At 36.4% G+C, this 14,528-nt stretch overlaps 1 protein-coding gene across 6 annotated transcripts in view; it reads left to right on the top strand.

The window, feature by feature from the left end:
- Nucleotides 1-14,528, top strand: part of JMJD1C (jumonji domain containing 1C) — a 349,289-nt gene that overhangs the window by 203,676 nt on the left and 131,085 nt on the right. The window contains exons 1-2 of one of the 6 annotated variants that reach the window (XM_034776024.1): nt 8,130-8,277; nt 8,564-8,689. The exons of 4 other annotated variants lie outside the window; for them this stretch is intronic. The gene's annotated coding sequence lies outside the window, so the exon portion shown is untranslated. Of the gene's footprint in view, nt 1-8,129; nt 8,690-14,528 lie in introns of those variants that run through there. One more of the 6 variants, XM_034776023.1, reaches the window with a different exon arrangement.

Below are 14,528 nucleotides of genomic sequence, written 5' to 3'. Positions count from 1 at the left end.
GGAAAGGTAATAATGTTGATATAATGTACTTAGACTTCTGTAAGGCATTTGACTTGGTACTGCATAACATTTTGATTAAAAAACTAGAATGATACGAAGTTAATATGGCACACATTAAATGGACTAACAGTTGGCTAAGTGATAGGTCTCAAAGTGTAACTGTAAACAGGGAATATCATAGAGTGAGTTCTCACAGGGAAACGGTTCTTGGCCCTAAGCTATTTTAACATTTTTATTAATGACCTGGAAAAAAACAAAAAATCATTACTGTATCATTAGAGATGACACAGAATTGAGAAGTGGTAAATAAATAAGAGGACAGATCACTGATACAGAGCAATCTGGATTGCTTGATAAGCTAGGTGCAAGCAACCAATAGGCACGTTAGTTCATGCTAAATGTAAGTGTATACAGGGCTGGCTTTAGGAAGTGCGGGGCCCAATTCAAACACTTTCGGCGGGGCCCCGGCAGGGATGACTTAAAAAAAAAAAAAGCCTTTTTTAAAGATATGCTCTTGTTTAAAGGAATTATTTTGATTAAGTTCTGTGGCCTGCATTATACAGGAGATCAGGTTGGTTGATCAGAATGGTCCCTTCTCTATTTGAAATCTGTGCCTTAGCCTTTCTGATTTTTGTTTCTACATGTTTCTTCTCGTGTATTCCTCCTTAACAATTCATCCATGTTTCCACTTTTTGTAGGAATCCTTTTTGACTTTCAGGTCATTAAAGACCTGCCGAGGGAGCTATATTGTTCACTTACTATTCTTCTTATCTTTGCTTCCCGTCGGGATAATTTGCAGTTCTGCTTTCAATATTGTCTCTTTGAAAAACTGCCAACTCTCCTGAACTCCTTTTTCCCTTAGATTTTCTTCCCAGGGGACCTTACCTAACAGTTTTCCCAAGTTTGGTTAAAAAAAAAATAAAAAATTGCTGTCCTTATTCTGCTGCTCACTCCTTTCTTTTATTAGAATCATGAAATCATCATTTCATGATCATTTTCACCTAAATTGTCTTCCACCTTCAGTATTCGTTACCAATTCGTCTCTGTTCATCAGAATCAAGTCTAAAATACCTGTTCCCCAGTTACTTTCTCCATCTTCTGAAAGAAGTTGTCCCCAACACATTCCACATTTTGCCATATTACTTTTCCAGCAAATGTCTGGGTAGTTAAAATCCCACATTACTACCAGGTCTTGTGTTTCAAATAATTCTGTTGTTTGTTCTAGAAATGCCACCTCCTCCTTCCTGATTTCTCTCTATAGGAGACCCCTACCATGATACCACCCCTGTTTTTTACTTTTATCTTTACCCAGAGACTCTCAACTGTTCTGCCTCTCACCTCCTTCTGAACCTTAGAATAAGTGTGTATATAATGCAACACCTCCTCCCTTCTTATCTGTCCTCTTTGAACAAGCTATATTCCTGTATACCATTATTCTAGTCATGAGACTTATCCCACCAAGTCTCTTTGATGCCAGTTAAATCATAATTTATCTTAAGAAGAACTAGAAATATTAGTACATATTTATTCCCCATACTCCTTGCATTTGTGTATAGACATCTAAGATGTTGAGCACATTTCCCCACTGATTTCTCTCTTGTTGCTCCTGTGACCCTATTGTAATTTTCCATGTCCCTCTCCCAACATCTTAACCCTCTGTTAAGGTTGCCTTTTTTATACTTTTCTGTGGGCTTTTGTCACTTGCACCCTTTGAAACTTGTTTAAAGCCCTTCTCACTAAGTTGGGGAGCCAGTGTGTGAAGATGCTGTTCCCTTTCTTGGTCAGGTGAACACCATCTTTTCCCAAAAGCAAATTCTGTTTTGTGCAGCTTTATCAATCCCTCAGTCATGCATCATCAGGCTTTGAATCCTCAACATTGAACACCACAGCGCGCACATACACTACTTGAGCTACAGGACTAAATACATGTCAGTTCATAGATTGAGGAGGGTCCCCTCTGCATAAGCTCAGGCTGCCTCTTTATATAATTCATAGTCCTTTGTCTGCCGGGCCTCTTGAACCCAGTTAAAACCAGTATACAGGTCTGTTGCATCTTAGGCGCATTTAACATGTGCGATTTCAGCTTTACGCAGTCGGCAAAAACAAAAACAAAAGAGAAAAATAACAATTTAAATACTGTATCTGTAGTGCGGGCGATTCCGCCCGCCATTAAACTCAATGTAATTTTGACTATATGCGATTTTTCGCTTTAGGCGCTGACTGCGGAACGTAACCCCAGTGTAAGATGAGACAGACCTGTATGCAATTCCCTGCTGAGTTATTTACCTGTCTAGGAATTTGCATTAATAACCTCTCCCTCAGTGATTTTAGTTCCTACAAAAAGCTCTGTTAACCCTCCCCCATAGAACCAGAATACCATTCCTAGCTCAGATACATATAACAATTAAAGAAATAATATTTTATGAATAATCCATGCCCATAGTATCTAGCACAACTCATTATAATAATATTTGAAGTTTCCACACTTCTAACATCTCATGTCTATCACAAGGTTTGAACACTGAAGAATCTTCAGGGTACTTCCAGAAAAGATGGTTGAAGAATATTGGCAAAGCAGTGTGGGAAAGCATGCACGCTTCTATGACTGGTTTGCTCTGTGAAAGATAGGCGTCAGTTCCTTAAGGTGGTGGTTGTTTATTATTTGTCTTCACTTATAAATTATATCTACATTATAAAGAGCAAGTAGAAGCCCTAGTCATGGACCAGGACTCCATTGTGCTAGGTGCTATACAAACACCATGCTGGAGCCACATTTATTTATTGACAAAATTTGTAGAATTTAAAACTTGTGCAGAATTTTAAGTTTTTTGGTGCAGAATTCCCTCAGGAGTAGAAAGTGAAGACATGTAGCTTATGTTTGTGGAATAAAAGAGGAGCCAATGTAGGGATTCCAATAGAGGGGGTGAATGGTGAGAGTGACCTGTTAGAAGAAGGATCTTTGCATCCGCGTTCTGAATGGATGTGAATGGGGTAAGATTACATTAGTCAAAGCCAAGAAGAAGACTGTTGCAAGACACGTTAAGAGTCTGTACAAGAGTTTTAACTGGACAGATGGGTAGGAAAGGCTGTATCTTAGAAGTGTTATGAAGAAAGATTCTTCAAGATTTGGAGATAACCTGGAAGTGAGAACCTAGAGAGAGGTCTGAGTCAAAGATGACAAGCAGGTTATGGGCCCGAGTGACCAGCAGAACGATAGGGTTGTGTCCACAGTGATCGAGAAAGGAAGTGGCAGGGAGGGAGATTGAGTTCTGTTTAGTCATGTGGAGCTTGAGCTGATAGCTAGATATCCAAAAAGAGATGTCAGAGAAACAGGTTGAGATTTCAGTTTGGCCAAAAGGAGACAGGTCTGGAGTAGAGAGGAAATCTGAATTGTCAGTTTAGACACAATAGTTGAATTTGTGTTTGCACATGAGATTATCTAGAGATAAAATGTAGAGTGAAGAGAGATGGGAATCAGGATCAGAGTCCTTTGGAACCCCCACAGAAAGTGGGATGGGATGTTGAGAATCCTCTGAAGGTAATACTGAATGAGTGATTAGAGAGGTTGGAGGAGAACTGGGAGAGGACAGTCTCAGAAGCCAATGGAGGACAAGATTTAATGAAGAAGAGCATGGTCGACTGGGTCGAAGACAGCTGATGGGTCAAGGATGTACTCCCCTATTGGTCTGCCCATGTTATATTGTCTCCTGTTTTATATTTAGACTGTAAGCTCTTTGGGGTGAGGACCATCTTTTTATTCTGTTTGTATGGCACAGAGCAAAAGGGGTTCCTGATCAATGACTGGGGGGTCCTGGGCATTATGATAATGTACATAATAAATAATTATATGTTGATATGCACTGTATTGCAGCTTGAACCTCTTAACTTCACCCTAAACCCAAATAAACATAGAGGTAAACCATAAAGCTCCTGGTGTGCCATGTATGTTTTTTTAAATGTTAAAAAAATTACAACATATAATCGTAAAACTGAAATTGCTGTTATATTATTTCACCTAGATTTTTTTAACCAAAATTCTAAAAACACAAAATCTGAAAAATACATTGTCTCACACATATATAGTTTCATATTGAAAGAGGTGGGTGTGTTCTTGGATTATACCAAAGAAATTTTTAGTAGTAGCAAAAGTAACAAATTATTATACAATTTTCTTTAATGGCTGAAATGTTTGGATACTTTTAATAGATTTTAAGCTAGTTCGAAGGTTTTTCTGTAAAATAGGTACGCTATGTTACCAGTAACACATGAATCCTATGGCAGTAAGCCAAGACAGTAATTGAAGGTCATGGATTGTTTGCCAAGTGCAATTCTGTGTGCTGCTTGATTCCATAGGGGACTGGCAGTGCCAAGGAACAAAGACAGCTCTGTTTTTTAAGTTTATGATATGGATCGTTTGACAGAGTTTATGCCTGATTGTGAAATGAAACAAATGCTGATTTAAACTAGTGAAATGTATACAACTGTAAAATAAGCTGCTGTTCAACTGTAAAAGTTTGTGTTTTTCAACAACAAACTCAGATATTAGTGTTTTCTATAAGTCTCAGAAATAAGTCACCTACATATTGCATGTTACAAGACACCCATTTTTAAGTGATATATTAATTTTATCTTCAGGGGTTTTATATCACTGGTTTTACAAAAATATTGTTGTAAATTAAAAGAGTAGGCCACAGTGGTGTAAATCTTTTTATATTTGGTGCAGCGGATGTTTGCACCAGTTTTAACTACCTCAGTATATAGAGGTCATTAGCATGGTTAGTGGATTTTCACTGAGAACACTGTAAAATAAAATATTAAAATGGAAATTAATTTATCATTTACCTTTAGCTACTATTCCATTGATATGTGGTTCTATCTAAGTATTTTTTAGCAAAATATGTTCATGTTAGTGTGCTAAAGCATTGCTACACTAGATATTAATTTTCTTTGTTATTAAGTTGCAGTCTATTAATAAAGCTTTGTCCAAACACTCAAACTTGTCAGCCCTCCAGACAGCCTTGTGATTTATATTTTAACAAGTGCCTGCCTTGGATATTATTAAGAATTGTCTGCTTTGTGACAGATGTTCTGCAGAGAGTTCAGAATTTCAGTAATTAAATATCACAAAAATATATTGTGCTTTATAATAGGCATATTCCAGTTGTTTCAATTTACTGGAATAAATTGCAGCAGTAGAACTCTTACTTAAAGGCTTAGTAAAGGGCGGGGGGGAGGCCTAGGTGAATGGAAGTAGTTAGTAAAAGAGGTAGCAGTATATTTTTCTTTAGGGAGGTCTACAACTACAGTCATCTTATTAAAGGTTGAACTAAAATGCTTTTTAAAAACTAAGATCCCAAAGTATTAGCCTAGTGCAGGTATAGAATTAAAAATAATTTCAAAACAAAATACTGTTTGTTTCTTGCTTGCTTGACAAGATGTGAAGCCCAGGTTCTGTTTCTCCTGAAAGAGCTGATGATATCGCTAATAGCTAAAGTCCTGATTTTTATAGCTGCTGAGCCCACAACTCCAAGTGATGTCAATAAGAGAAGCTTTCACAGAGCCAAACTATTTGATATGATTATCCCTGAAGCATAAGGGAGTGAGGCAAGTCCTGCTCGGTGCCAGAGAATTGATGAGCTTCTCAAGAAATCTATGAAGTTGGTGTAAATAAAGTCTAAAGCAGTGCTGTTTCTTCTTCTCTACTACCATTTCTTCTCATGACCAATCTTGGTGCTGGTGAAAGTAGTTGCAATGTTTCAAAAAAGATAGCAGAAGGAAAATCTAGTGAAGTTAGTGTGGCTAAAGTATTTATTTTAAAATATTCTTTGGTGGGGATGAGGAAGAGCTCTCATATCCTTGACTGCTGGTTAGGAGTATAAAATCATAGAAATGTAGGACTGGATCTCAAGAGGTTATCTAATCCAGCCCCCTGTACTAAGGCAGGGCCAAGTATATCTAGGAGACCTTCCACCTCTGATCATCTGTCAGTGGTGGAAGAAGGCACTATAAATCCCTCCTAAACACTTCCCCACACATTCAGATAACTCTGATTGTGAGGTGCTACATTTAGTCTAATAGACCCCTTGAAATCACTTTCTCTGGATGAATCCTGCTAGCTATGTAATTTGGGGTCCCTGTTTAAATTGATTTCCCTTGCTATTGAAATCAAACAATTATCCAGTCTGCAGGTATCAGAAATGTTTCTAAAACATTCCTGATATTCCTAAAACCCTGATTGCCATATGTGGCAGTTGAGTTGAGCCATTCCGATTCTATCACTTGGAACTGGCAGGCCTAGAAGGCCAAGGAATACCAAAACTCAAATTATTTTTGAGGAGAGGATAAGTGTCCCCTTGAATTAAAGTGCAGTTATGCAGCCTTAATTTAGGCTAGGTAATGTCCTAAAGTGAGTACGGATATGATTGTTTGATGCATTGGTTTTGTGTATAAGGTATCATGGACTGTTACGGAAGAAACCCTATCCTGAAGAATGTCGTTAGTGGGCAAAAGACCTTTCAGTTCACCTTTAATTTTTAACCACACATTATTTTATGGTTTCACGTCTTGGTGTATTTATTGCATTCCAATTCACTGTTACGTCTGTCATTTGGAATAATTCAGTATGAGAACAGGGGTAGTCAAGAATTGATTTCATATTATTTTCTTGGGAAATTACATGTCTTCCCCCGCTCCCATAAAATAAAGAATGTACCACTGTTTTTTGTTTAAAGAGTTTGGAGGAAATAATGCCTGTATGTTTGGGAATCCCAACCTTCCTTATGATTTTTTTTCTACCTGTTGTGTATGTGAACTAATACCGAAGAGTAGATTATGAGCATAATTGCTGAATTTTAGAATAACTTCCTTGGAAACAGTTTTTTATATTAGATACTGCACCCTACACATTTTTTTTCTTCTTTAGAAAGTCTGATGCATTGTTTGTTTTGTTTTTAATGCAAACGATAACTAATAAAAGCACAAAGCACGTAGAATCAAACCTACGGAAATGTGTGGCTAGTTATCAAATAAAATCTGTCATGTCTTCGTTTATTGTAACTGCACATGTAAGTTGGTAATTCCTGTACAATAGCAGCAAAACACACACTTTTATTGAGTTGTAAGTATTTGTCAGCAGAGAGCAGCTAGGCGGTTGTAATCAGAAAGTGAGGAAAAAATGTATACTTAAAACTCCCCTCTTCTTTTGCATCAGTTATAAGCTGTTAACATATATTATGGGAAACTAAAGGGCTTCCAAATAGTAAAACCCTGCCAGACTTCACAAATCCATTTCATCTTGTAATGTGGTGGGATTGTAGCAGCAAAAGACATATAGCTTTATCCCCTGGCTATGAATGTAGTTTACCTTACAGTCTTCTGATCTGAGTGCTTGTTGGTCTTAAATCAGTCCTGTATTAAAGCTCTTATCCTGCACCCATCTCCCCCCCCCCCCCCCCAGTTTTAGGGCAATTTGTTGGCACTTTTATAATAATAATAGTGAATGCACAGCGAACTAAGTTAGGTTTCTGGTGTGTTCCTTTAAAAAAAAAAAATCAGTAGCCTCAAAGCTGTTTACATTGTTTATTACACTGAGATTTGAAGGAGAGAAAATTTAGATTTTGTAAAATACTAATACACTGGACAAATTGCATTTTACTTATCATTGCTAACAAAGATTAGATTGTTTTGAAAATTAGATCCAATAACTGCTCTTTTTTTATTATCTAAAACAGTTTAGGAAATCAGAATTGTTTAGTAGCAATTTGCTATAAAATAGTAGAATGGCTGGGGGATGTTAAAATCCAAATTGACATTCTCCTTTAGGAGGGAGACAGACACCAGAGGCCTACCATTTGTATTCTTATATCCTGTCTCTTTCAAGTAAATCGGGAAAGTGAAAACTTGATATCTGCATTTGCTGTATGGCAAGGACGGTAAACTTGAGCTGTCAGTCTCGCCAGTAGTCTGGCTTTGTCTGTAGTTAAAATTATGACCCACTCTCTCTGGCCAGCCAAATGAGTAATCAGTAATGTGACTCGTGCTGGAAGTGACTCCATCACCACCTGTGACGGGGGATTAGTTACAGTTTACAGAGCACCGCCTCTTCCCTTCTTTCAACATGCCATAAGCAAAGAACTGGTTTCTCATTTGGGTGTCTGCGCTGCTGGAATCTACTGCACTGTTTCCAGGCAGAGAGAAATATCCTTCGAGAGGCTTTTTTCTGTGGATATCTAGCTGCTGTCTGGCTGTGCTATCTGTTTGGAGTGTCTGCTTGGTTATGTAAGCGGCCTCGGCAGAAATTATCATGACCCAGATCTGGGGACGCAGTAGTGCTTCAGCTGCAGGATTTCTCAGTCGTTAACACCACACTGTTGATGACAAAGACCGAGTTGTAATCCGCCTCCGTGCCAGGGCTGAGACGGAGACAGGATTTGCTCGTCGAATACTCGTTAGGTTACAGCCTGGGCTTGGTTTTCATCTTTTAGCTTTTCTGAATGTTCAGTGTCAAAGATGCAAGTGAATCCTGAAATAGTTGATTAAAAACCATTTTCTTTTGATTTTTAAGACTAAAGTGGTGTGTATGAGTGGGTGAGATCTTGTGAAAACACTGTTCTAGAACAAATGGGAGATTTACCAGCTATGTGACTGCCATGACTTGTAAGAAAACTACTTTGAGACTATCGAGGACAAAGTAAGATTTATATTTTGTTCTTTTCTTGTCTTTTTTTAAATTAATACTTAAGTTGTAGATTTTTTTTTCTTCACTGAGTGTGGAATGGGCTATTTAAGATTTCTCTGTTTTAGAAATATAGCAAAACAGTATTGCACTTTTAAAATTTTTTAATTAAACTCAGTTCTCATAGGACATTTAGAAAGGAGTAATATAAAAAAATTAAGATACAGTATAATAAGTTGCTAGTAGCCTGTGTATGCTGTTACCCTTACTTCACTCAGTGTTTTTAAACAGTTTTACTTTTATTCCAGATATGCTTATTTTCTTTCTTGTAGCACCCCACTTGTAGCAACTGTGGTGATTTGTCCCAAACCTCTAACTGGCTGAGAGATTAGATTTGACACTCCTACAGGACACTAATGTTAAATAAAATTTGCAGTATCATATTAGGGAATTGGTTATATTAATGTTTGTTGTTTGCAAACCTCGTATTTGTGAGATGCAAAAGGTGTCAACAAAACCCAATTTTTATATAGGTAGCTTTCTAAAAATACTTAAAGGATTGAGTACAGTTATAAATTAAAAAATCATGGAAAAAATAATGTAAACGATGTATGTATTTCCTGTTACATTTTAAATGGCGTGCTTTCAACATGGTGTGTGCTGAGCAGCTCAATTGTGTTGTAAGGACTGTGGCTGATTTATTTTAAAAATGCCTTTCAGGGAAGGCTCATCTGGTCTGCTTTTTCTCATGTGAATGGAATGTAGTGTAGCATGGAGCTCCAAACAGGATACAGTTGTTCTAAGCATTTTTCCTATGTAGTGGTAGGCCATAATAAGGCAGACATCCACACACTATTGGGCATTTATTTTAGTTTGGTTCAGTGTGTGATATGCTAGTGAACACGTTAGTGCCATTTGTGTAACCAGTAGTTAGATATTCTTTTCCAGCTCCGAATATAGAATATAAAAGCATTTTTTTCTGTTACTTTAACAGTCTTCTGCAGTAATATTGAATTATAGACTGTGTTGTGGCCAGAATTGTATTCCACAGTGACTTTCATCAGATGGCAGCTCCCTAAGGCTGTAGAAGTACCTAGCAGAATGATAGATCTGCCCACTCTTGAATTACTTACTTATGCATGTGTTCTATTTACATTTCTTTACATTCCAGTGCATTTAAAATATTTAGTACTAATTCACTGGAAAAGCCAGAATAATGTTAGCAGAATTTAAATTTTGCTTTATTAAATGCATACATAATTTCTTGTTTTCATATATGAAGATTGTGTGTTGGCATGTTAGTAGCACACGTGATTATGCTGCTGATGACTTAAGTATTTAGATGAATAATTGCTACATTGTCTGCCACTTAAAACCGGGTGTATGTTGAATTTAGATGATTTTAGATGTGCCCTTCATTTTTTTTAAGAACATGTTAGAAATTATTCATAGATGAAAATGTATCTAGTGTATGTAGTAAATACTAAAATAAATTTATAATTAACATTTAATTAATGGAGATATCCTATCTCCTAGAACTGGAAGGCTCATTGGCCAGCCCCCTGCCTTCACTAGCAGGACTAAGTACTGATTTTGCCCCAGATCCCTAAGTGGCCCTCTCAAGGTTTGAACTTATAACCCTGGGTTTAGCAAGCCAATGCTCAAACCACTGAGCTATCCCTTCCACCAGTACAGTGTATGTCAGAATGTATTTAGTTGATTATAAAGGTGTGTGTGTGTGTGTCATGGTTTTTTGTGTGTGCATTAAATAAATACTTTAAAAAATATATATATTTTTTTTACTTACAAGATCAATGCAGTTACTTAAATGTAAATATCTAGCTTACATCTTTGTAGATTCGGGTCATTTAGTATTGTAGAACTAGTGTATTATCATAGAAACAAATTATTTAAATAATAGTTGAAGGAATTTGTATACATCACATCTTGATATATCAAAAATAAAAATGCCCCACCAGTTTGGCCTAAAAAAAAAGGAAACTCTTGTTAATTACTCCTGAGGTTCTAATAATTTTAGTTTCTAATTTTAGCCAGTATTAACAGTTGTTAAACATTATTCTCTTTGACCTAAGTTGAAAAGCTGGGATGTGGCCTAAATTATGTGTTTTTCAAATTGGAAAATAACTAGCTCTCTCAGAGGAAATACAAAAAACGTGTGGCTCCTGTATAAGAGAGAGGTTATAAGAAATGAGCTTGTATTTCAAATCCCATTTTATTTATTTTTTATCTTTTGCTACTTGATAAAATAAATCATGGCAACAACCAGCTATTAGGAAAAAAAATATAGCTGCTTGGAGGTTTAATGATTAAGCCGCAAAATGAGAATGTGCCAGTGTTTGTGTTATCTTAATCAGTTTGACTAGAAAATAATATATGGAAATGTAAGTTTATTTACTAGCATATATAAAATTAGTGTGTATGATCTTTTTGAGTATTATAGTTTAAACAAAAAATTTATGAAGTTATCTTTATTTTTTGCTAAAGAAAGCAAAAGCTGTTGAATATTAATGTTACCACTTTTAATTAAAAACAGTAACTGTTATTTAATTTCAATACTTTTTTTAATGGATAAAATGCTGTAAATGTTTACTCGGCAAACGGATATTTTAACAAAGCCAATACACCATATAAGAATAATACCTAAATGACCTTAGTGTGAGATGAAGAGTGGGGCTTTAGGCATTTGAGTTCAATACCCACCTAAATAATATGAATTAATATATTACATCTTGAATATTTGAACATACCCTAATGAACTAACCACACAATTTTTTTATTTAGCCATAACTTGAGTATTCCTTGTAATGAGAATTAGCCACCGTAATAATGTAGACATTCTAAAAATAATATTCTGTAGACAGCAGTTCTCAAGTTTGAGGTCCATGGACCCCACTGGTGCCCTCTGTGCTCTTGCTGATGGTCTTCAGAGAGCTGGCTGGTCACATGGTAATGGACTACTTTGTTTCCAGCTGCTTAATTGGGTTAAATAAATCTAAAAATACACTATATGTTTTCTTGATACTACTACTTTATGTAAGCAATATCTATAGTTGTTACAGGGGTACTGTGAACATAAATGGGAGAGGTGATTTGTGTGATTGCAGAGGTGAGGGGAATTTGTCTACAAGACCCACAATATGAAAAAGTTTGAGAACCTCTGTTGGGCAACGAGAATAATTTTTAAAATATGTTAATCCACCCAATTTCTGCATCAAGGTCACAAAAGCCTGAAAGTTGCATGGTGTTATCAGCCTGAGAGCTATGCTATATGCCCCCTCCATGCAGGTACTTTGCTGCATGCACTGATACAAAGCTGTGTTAATCATTATTTGATGATGTAACAAAGGAGCAAGTCAATTTAGGCACTATATATATTAAATATTAATGACATTGGTAGTAAAGAAACTAAAGCATTTGTATTCATGGAACTTCTTTTGGCAAAGCACTTGTCACAATGCAGTAAAAGTAAACAGGAGTGGAGGCACCAGTTCAGAAAAACTCCAAAGTCCTATGTTGCTTAAAGTTAATCATGTGCTTATGTGCTGTTTTGCATAGATATAGACTTAAGTATGTGCTTAAGTGCTCTGCTTAATTGAGGCCTTTCGGGTTTTAAGTCCCAGAACAGGGTTTGGCAACCTTTCAGAAGTGGTGTGCCGAGTCTTCATTTTATTCACTCTACTTTAAGGTTTTGTGTGCCAGTAATACATTTTAACATTTTTAGAAGGTCTCTTTCTATAAGTCTATAATATAACTAAACTATTGTTGTATGTAAAGTAAATAAGGTTTTTAAACTGTTTAAGAGCTTCATTTAAAATTTAAATTAAAATGCAGAGCCCCCTGGACCGGTGGCCAGGACCCAGGCAGTGTGAGTGCCACTGAAAATCAGCTCGCGTGCCGCCTTTGGCACACGTGCCATAGGTTGCCTACCCCTGTCCTAGAAGCATATGGCTACAAGAAATGAAAAGGGAAAGCTATGTGGTGTTGCCTGTGTAAAGGAGAATTGGTTGCAGGCTGAAGATGTTCAGTTTTTCCCACTTCCAGCACATAGACATGGTTCTCAAGAGACTTACTCTGTGGTTTGTAAAGAAGCTTTTTCTCTACAGTCTTGTAAAGAGGCCACTTGGACCTCCTTGTATATATTTTCTTGTCGCTATATATTTGACTTGCTAACCTCCGGTAGCTGAGTCCTACATGCCTTAGTTGATTAGTCTCTCAAATTTTTTTTTTACACTCATTTTATGTCTTCTGTGGCCTGAGATACTGCTTATTGGAATTCCCACTGTCTGGGCTGGCAGGTAGAAAAATGAAGAAACAGTTGAAGAATGACAGTGTGTTTACTTGATGCTTTGCTTCTCCAAATCTCTTACTATATTCCAGTTCAGGAGTCTCACTGAGATGATGGAATCTGGACTGTTTTTCCAAGAATTCTGACTTCTCTTTATAGATGTTTTATATAAGAATGTTTTCCATTACTGCTTGGGAAATTTCAAACTAAGCACATTCAGCTGGCCTGCCACCCCTATTATAAGGAGGTGTGGCATTGCACAGTTTTGGTTTATTTTCTGTCTGTCTGCTTGTAGGAGGACTTATATTCCCAGACTGTCTGGGCTGGCCTATTAAGGGGGTTAGAGAAACTAAATTAGTAGGTATTAAATTACTTTTCTGAGTAGAGAACCACATTCACAGATATGATTTGGGATCAGTTCATATAATACATGCAGTCAGATAAACTGGTGTTTTATATGTAACTTACTATGTAGTATTGCTCAACAACAAACATTGTCACACTCCAGATAGTTTTTTTTGTTTTGTTTTGTTTTGTTTAGTTAATGACATTCTATGTACAGGTATATGTATACAGAATCATTTTTGTTGACTTAAATTTTTAAGGCAATGTAAAGAAATCAGTTTGAAGAAGAAATAGAGTATATGTTAATATGCGGATGCTAATCAGTAAATAGAAAAACTTAAACCATCAGAATTGTTAAATTAATTTGCTTGTTCTTTAAAACTGTATTTTGGCACATATGGTTTGTTCCAGATTATAGGGTTTGAACTCCATTCTTTACTGACTCAAAAAACTAACTATTCCAAGGCCAATTATATGTAAACAACTTGAGTAAAGGAATTCTGTAAAGCATTAGAAGTTACATAATTACCAACCATTGAGGACCCATGATTGCCCAACATTCCAGCACATTCTTTCCTTTCTCTGTCTCTTCCTTTCCTTCTGCCCCTTCTCATCTTCATTCCCCCCCGCCCACCTCCCAAATAATCTATAGCTATCATACTTTTGAGGAATACTGATTGGCTGGTGAATTTTTTTCCTTCTCAGAGATGGTAATAGAAGGGGTTATAATTAAGAAAAAACAGAAACGAGCAATGTAGCATGCTAAATCTGCATGGTAAATATAGAGAAAGTAGCTACCTTCCCCCAAACAGGACATAGTTAAAATAAACTAATACATGGCTCTGGGAATATGTCTCCTCATTTGCTGTATAAGTGCCAGACCTATTAAGCTCTGCAGGTTTTTTTATTTTTTTACCGATAACAGTAACAAGACAACACCCTAATAAAACATAGTAACCTCTGGTGATGGTATTCTTAATTTGTAAATGAATAACAGTGAAGTTAATTTTGCCTTCCAGTTGAGTTTTGTGCAGACTTCATTCTGTACTTTAGAACAGCTCTAAAAGGAAGCGTTTAGCAGGGTGGGGTTTTGTTTCCATTTCTATTATTTTAGAGAAGTTATTAGTCCAGTGTATGCTTTCTCAAGAAGAAATAAGTCTCTTTTTAAGATGATTTCATAGTATATTCCTATTTGGATTTAGA

Source organism: Trachemys scripta, chromosome 7, assembly GCF_013100865.1.
Source record: "Trachemys scripta elegans isolate TJP31775 chromosome 7, CAS_Tse_1.0, whole genome shotgun sequence".
Lineage (NCBI taxonomy): Eukaryota > Metazoa > Chordata > Testudines > Emydidae > Trachemys > Trachemys scripta.
This window is presented reverse-complemented; position numbering and strand designations above follow the sequence as displayed.